The following is a 6,620-nucleotide window of genomic DNA, read 5'->3' as shown; positions in this document are numbered from 1 at the left end:
AGAATCACACACTTTACTATACAGAAGTGTTTTCATGAAGGAAAGTCATTTTTTGGCCAAACTATCCTCTGTCACCATGGCTGCTGAAAAGGCATTTCCCCCCAGGGATGAGTCATAGGTTCTTTAAAATTCCCTGCACTCAGAACATGGTGTTTATTACCTTATTATCCCAACTGTGTGAAATGGGAGACCATGTCCCCAGCTTCAGTAAAAGTGAAGAAACTGGTAGCTGGGTCAACAACATAGGATTTGTATTGTACAAGATTTCAGTGGCAAGCCTGGATGGGGATTGTGGAGGGCTGTGTGCCCACCTGTTCTGCAAAAGGAAGGACTTGGAAAGAACCAGCAGAACTTGGGTAGCAATGAAGTTGGATGTGGATCTGGATTAAATAATGTCAGAGAAACTAGAAATGGGTGATTGTCTGCAGTGGAGCCCAGTCTCAGGTTGAGGTACATGATGTATCTGACTGTGAGTGGAGGCTGTCACCCCACCCTCTTTGTCTCTCACTTGCTCAGACATTATATTGTCACCTCTACACAAGTGAGAAAACATCTGCTCTTTCAATAATCAGGGCGAGGTGGGGGCTGGTGCGTTGAAGTTGGAACAGGGAATTACTGTGCACACAAAAGCAGTGTTAGACCTGATTCCTCCAGCAGAAGAGTTTCCCAGCATCCTCCTTCCCATATCTACTTAGCACTAGGTCAGAGAATGTATAACACTGTGATCAGTGCTCAATGGTTCCATATACAATCGGCTCTTGTTAACTAGGGTTATCTAGGGTTCCTGGAACCCTTAGTGAATTAACAGATAATGAACCACTGATCCTATGTGTCGTAAACCTAGGGCGGTTGGGGTGCTCAGAGTTCTTGGTTCTCGAACCCTAAAGCCCTCAAGGACCCCCCCCCGTCCAGTAGTACTGCCACCACCCTGTATGTGCCAGTGCCTCAGTCCAGGGGCACTGAGACCCTCTAGGCTTAACTCTATCCCTTGCAGGCACTGAGCTCTTTCTCCAATTAAAGCCACAGTCCTCAAGTTACTAGACCTCAATGAGCACTTGGTAGCTTGCTGAACGGCTAGGCAGGATTCTGAACCTTTGCCCCCAACAGACAATGAAACAATTTGGTAAAAGAGATTTTAGTTTATTAAGTACATAAGGTTACATAAGGCCGCAAATGCTAGAGGCATAAACATCTAGGAAACATATCAGCAATAAAATAATAAAGCTAGCTGGCTATCTCTATTAATACCTATCTCTCACCTGGGTCAGTAACTCTTGTAGATCTCTTAGCTCCAGGCTACCTGTGAGGCCAGATGCCCATGGTGGACAATGGAACTCCCAGCGTGCAGGATGTTGCACCCAAAAACTCTGCCCAAGAAGGGCCGGACACACCCCTTGGGGCACTCATTATTATCCTTCTTATGCTAATAGTACTGAGGTGACTTCATACTTATTTAGACTGTCCAATCTGAATCTTTTGAGGACAGAACCTGGTTGCTAGCCCTCCTAGTTCTTACCCCTCCCCATTGGAGATCCATCGCTGCATTCCATTCCGCTTGATCAGGCGCCCCTCAGTCTACTGAGGTGTTAAACATTCCAATGGGTTGTAATTCTCGTTGTCTGTCCTTTTTGGCCAGCAAAGGAGAGACAACAATCTTTTTGTTTGTTTACTCACATTCTTGCAGCTAGGAACTGCTAGCCACTTCTCCGTTACTGACTTAGTTTGGTTCAGGCTTCACATGGTAACCTAGGCCTAAACAGTACATATCCATGACACTATGGGATTGATGGGGTTAGGTTCAAGGAGTACCCTGGGGGGGGAAGGGATACCATCAGAAGAATCCAGCAGAGACCCTCAGGAAGCCAGCAGAGTGCAGCAGGAAGTGCCAAAATATCTCTGAATGCTGCAGAGACGTTCCAGAGGCTGCAGGGACCTTCAGAATGGTGTCTGCAACCAGTGCAGTCTCCTTTTAAATGACTGGCAGAAGCTTCTGAAGCTGGTCACCGGTGTCATTCTGAAGGTCCCTGCAGCCTCTGGAAGATCTCTGCATAGCAGATAACAAGAACAGAGGCATAGATGAAGAGAGAAGGTAGCAGTTCAGCCCCTCTCAGATAAGTGAATTTACAGACAGTGAATTTGTTTATAAAGAGAATTGACTGTATGTCTCAGTTTTGCTTTCTGATAAGTTTGGAAGTCATTTAGCAAAAAATAAAAATAAAAATGGATGTCTGACTAATCCTTTAATAACAGGACCTGATCCTAGATCAAGACTTGGGTGATGGGCATGAGTAAGGGATGGCCACATTTCTAAGGATTTGACAGAGCACATTAATTTTTCCAAATTTTGTGCCTTTAAATTCAGCCTGAATTAAGTTTTCATGGATTTCACAGTGAAAAGTGACTTTTTGGGGAGCACAAAGTTCTCTCCAAAAAGGAAATGAACCTCCTAGGGAAATAAATGCCTTTTGCTGTCTTCACACTTGTCAATAGAAGTGGTGGAATCCTGTTGGCTCCACAGATAACTGCAGCTCATCTCCTTTAAAATGGCTGCCAAAGGAAGGGCATTCCCAGCAAAATGTAGAGCACTATCCACTTAGCAAGAGAAGGGGAGGATCAGATTGGGCTGTGCGTATTATACTGTGGATTGCCTTCCTTAACCCGACTGCAAAAGGGAATGAATATGCACGGTAAACAGGACTGGGCCTGGATTGGGATTGAGCTTATCTTTCCCAGTGTGCAGATCACCAAGCTTTATTCTCCACAGCGAAAGCCTGATTTGGGATCATCCAATGAAACAGATCAGGAATATATTTAGGATGGACAGAAAGAAGTGATTCTTAGGCGCAAAGAGTCCAACCAGGCTGTCCACAAGTACAGCATCCTTGATTGGTGCCTATCCTGCCTCTGCTTAAAGACCTCCAATGATGAATCACCTACCGCCTTCTGAAGCAAGCTGTTCCACTACTAAACAGTTTTTACCTACAGCACAATCATGTGCTCTTTTTCACACAACACATAATTGATCTACTACCACAAAATGTGGTGATGGCCACTAGCTTAGACAGGCTTGAAAAGCTGCCCACACTTGTAAACAAAGGAAACAGTTCTAGGGTTTCCTGTTCCTAAAGTCTTAGCGCCTCTGATCGTACAGACACATATGCAACTATGAACTTTAAGCAAAGTATTTCTTAGGAAACCTTAAGCAAGCCTCCGCTCCTCTGTTGGTAGCAACTAGCTTGGGTGGTGGGAGATACTTTTTACCTCTGGAAAGGGTACTGTTGCTCTGCTTTACCCTCTCTCTGTTCCCACACATATTGCCTTCATACCCATATTCATATTGCTTGTGGATTTCCCAGAGCATCTGGTGGATGAGTATGAGAAACAGAATTCTGGACTGGATGGGCCTTGGGTCTGATGCAGTACTCTAATTGTACTCTTTATATGTTAAGCCCAAGGGAGAGGATCAAGACCAGGGATGTCAAACTTGTTTCATACTGAGGGCCAAAGTTAGCATTCGTGGCACCTGCTGTGGGCCAGAAGTGATGTCATTAAGCACAATGTGATGTCATTAAGCAGATGATGGACAGAAGTGCGCACTTTGTCCTCACATAGAAACCCATCAGCTGCATATGACAGAAAAGAAAATGTGCAAATTTTGTTCTATTTTCAGGATACAAGATAGCCCAATTATCAGCTGACCCAATTATAATGGGGGGGGCCGAATAAATTGCTTCTGGGGGTCACGTTCGGCCCACGGGGCTTATGTTGGACACCCCTTATCAAGATGCACATAACAAGGCAGAATAGGTGAAAATGTTCACCGCCGTTTGATTACCCCTCCCGGTGGGAGCCCCTTTTGTGAGTGGCAAACTGCTTTGTGAAAAGGAGTCAGCCTTCTTTAGAAAAGACCCCAGCAGCTTGTGCAGTCCACGCCACATCCTGCATGTCAACTTCTAGGCAGGGCTCGCTCCACCTCTGATGGCTTTGCCTCCTGCCTCCCACTGTAATCTGCTTCTTGCTGCAAACAACAAGATGCGTAAACAGGAGCCCAAGTACAAGGCAGCGTTAATTAGCTAAATATTTGGAGACGGGTTGATGAGCCGCCTTGGAATCTTAAAACAGACGCTGCCAGGATTGCGAGTGCCGCTGGGGAACGGGTGGGGCTTTCAGCTGTTTGCTTCTTTCTCAGTTTTGTTAATGGCGTTTGGGGAGCTGATGTTAATTAAAATCAAATAGCAGGGTTTGTACCTTTCACTGCTTGACACTCCATCATGATATTGTTGTCACTAAAACACCCTCGGGGTCATTCCCTTCCATGAAAAGGGGGAGGTGGGCAGGAAGCTTTTAAAGGTACAAGTGATGACAGAACAACTTCATATTAATGATTTGAGGGTATATCTATGATAGGGACTAGACTGAGTGCACAGCTGATCAAGCTTCCCAACCCAGGCAAATGGAGCTAAGAGATTGGCATAAAGGTGTGTGATATGCTTCCCTCTGCAGCAAAGCAGTGTCATGCCATAGCTAAGCCTAGGGCTTGAAGGTTGGCTGAGAGGTCTGGTTCTGGCACAGGCACACAGGAGCAGCCCATCCATTAGGCAAGGTGATATGGGTTGCATCCATAGCATCCTCAAGTCTGCCACCAGAGATACAACCAGCTGAAAGCAAGTGGAAAGTGGATTACTTGCCTCCTTCCCTTGCTCCTTGCACTTTTTCTTTAGAAAACAAACACAAAAATTGTGTAGAGGTGGCAGGCCCAAGAAAGTATCAGGTAGCATTCTGCCACCACTGCTGAACCACTAGGATCCAAAGAGCCAGATGCAGATGATATCATTGAAGATGGTCTGGTGATGAGGTTCAGAGGCAGACAAGGCAGAAGGCAGTAGGAAATGAGGCAAAGTAAGGTCAGTGGCATAGCTAAGGGGGTGCAGGGGATAGCAGTCGCACTGGGCAACAAGCTTTAGGGGGCCAACAAGCGGAGCTCGACCCTAGTAGCCAAAACTGTGAAAACTTTAGTATGTATGAATAATACAATCATGTTATATATCATTGGAAAGGTAACTTAATGCAGAATGCAATGAAACAAACCAGATTGGAATATCTCTATTCTGTTAAAAGTTATGGCTAATTAACCAGAACATGAAAACACAACTGCCTTATGGAACAAAAAGTGGATTTGCTTAATTCAGAACTGAACTACGAGACTGATTGCCCTGAAAACCAATGAGATATTATTATAATGCAGCATGGAACCAATAAGGTGCTAATATGAGCCAGTTCTCATTTCCATGTATCACAGTACAGTTACCCCTGCTAACTGGGTAAAGAGGCACTTTTTCAAGTGGTGCTCCTCTTATATTTAGAAGAGGGTGTATAACCATCCCTCTTCACCCCAGCACAGTGTCTCTAACCAATGAGGGACACACTTTTATTTATTTACTAAATTAATTAAATTTGATGTTGTCATAGGGGGGGGCCTACAAAATCTTCTTTGACTCCAGGTAGCAGGTAGATGCCTTAACTATGCCACTGGTTGAGGGGGGGAAGGCAGCAGAGCAAATGGTTGGTGAGCTACTGGTGGGAGGAGGTGGATCCCCTCCCATTTTTACTTTTTTAAAAGCCCAGGTGTGACATCACTTCTGGTTGTGACATCACCTCCGGGGCATCACTTTGAGCTCAGCACCAGGCTACGCAATCATTAGCTACGCCACTGGGTAAGGTACAAGCAGTTCACCTAACGATGCGGTTTCTCCTAACGATGAATTACTCAGATGGCCAAAGCATACATTACTTTCAAAATGCGATTGGTCCTGGTAGGCTTGATTTTTCATCCTAAATAGCAGCCATGTGGGACTGATCCGAATCAGAAGCATGGTGTGGGGGGTGGTTTACAGCCCAATCCTATGCATGTCTACTCAGAAGTAAGTCCCATTATAGTCAATGGTGCTCACTCCCATGTAAGTGTGCATAGGATTGCAACCTTAGCTCTATGCCTTGCTAGTTCTGATTTGGACTGGTCCCACTACAGATGACAGCAACTGTTACCCTGCACGTGCCCAATCTCATCTGATCTTGGAAGCTAAGCAGGGTCAGGCCTGGTTAGTAATTGGATGGGACACCACCTGGGAATACCGGGTGCTGTAGGCTTATACCATAGTCTTTTGAGAATGAAGGTTGCCAACCACTACAGATGATTACTGTCTTGGGAAGCGTACTGCCAGGGCTGGCCTAGCTATGAAGCTAACTGAAGCGTTTTAAGCAGGGATTTGGGGAGGGAGCAGTAGACGAATGAGGGGTGCCCCTACTCTTGTCTGCCCAATGCCTCCTCCAGCCCACCACCTATAGAGCTACTTCAATTGGCTTCTGATCTCCTGCTTTTCTGACAGTGAGTGGGAAGGCTGGTGCACACATTCCCCAACAGCCCTGCTACTAAATGACCCCCACTGAAACATCCATGGCACATCTGTGGATCATTCACAGCACACCAATGTGCCCGAACATACTGGTTGAAAACCTCTGAGTTAGGGACGTAAGAAGATGATTGAGCCCCAGTTTGGCGCTTCTGCAAGTCTTTGGCTGTCAGTTTCATGCAGCCAATTCCACACACCAGGAGCCTGGGC

General features: G+C 45.8%; 1 pseudogene; it reads left to right on the top strand.

The window, feature by feature from the left end:
• Positions 1 to 6,027: 6,027 nt before the first annotated feature.
• On the top strand, positions 6,028 to 6,147 carry LOC136643449 (5S ribosomal RNA; annotated as a pseudogene).
• Positions 6,148 to 6,620: the final 473 nt, after the last annotated feature.

This window comes from Tiliqua scincoides, chromosome 2 (assembly GCF_035046505.1).
Source record: "Tiliqua scincoides isolate rTilSci1 chromosome 2, rTilSci1.hap2, whole genome shotgun sequence".
NCBI classification, from domain to species: Eukaryota; Metazoa; Chordata; class Lepidosauria; order Squamata; family Scincidae; genus Tiliqua; species Tiliqua scincoides.
The sequence above is the reverse complement of the archived record's forward strand: the minus strand, read 5'-3'. Positions and strand labels throughout refer to the sequence as shown.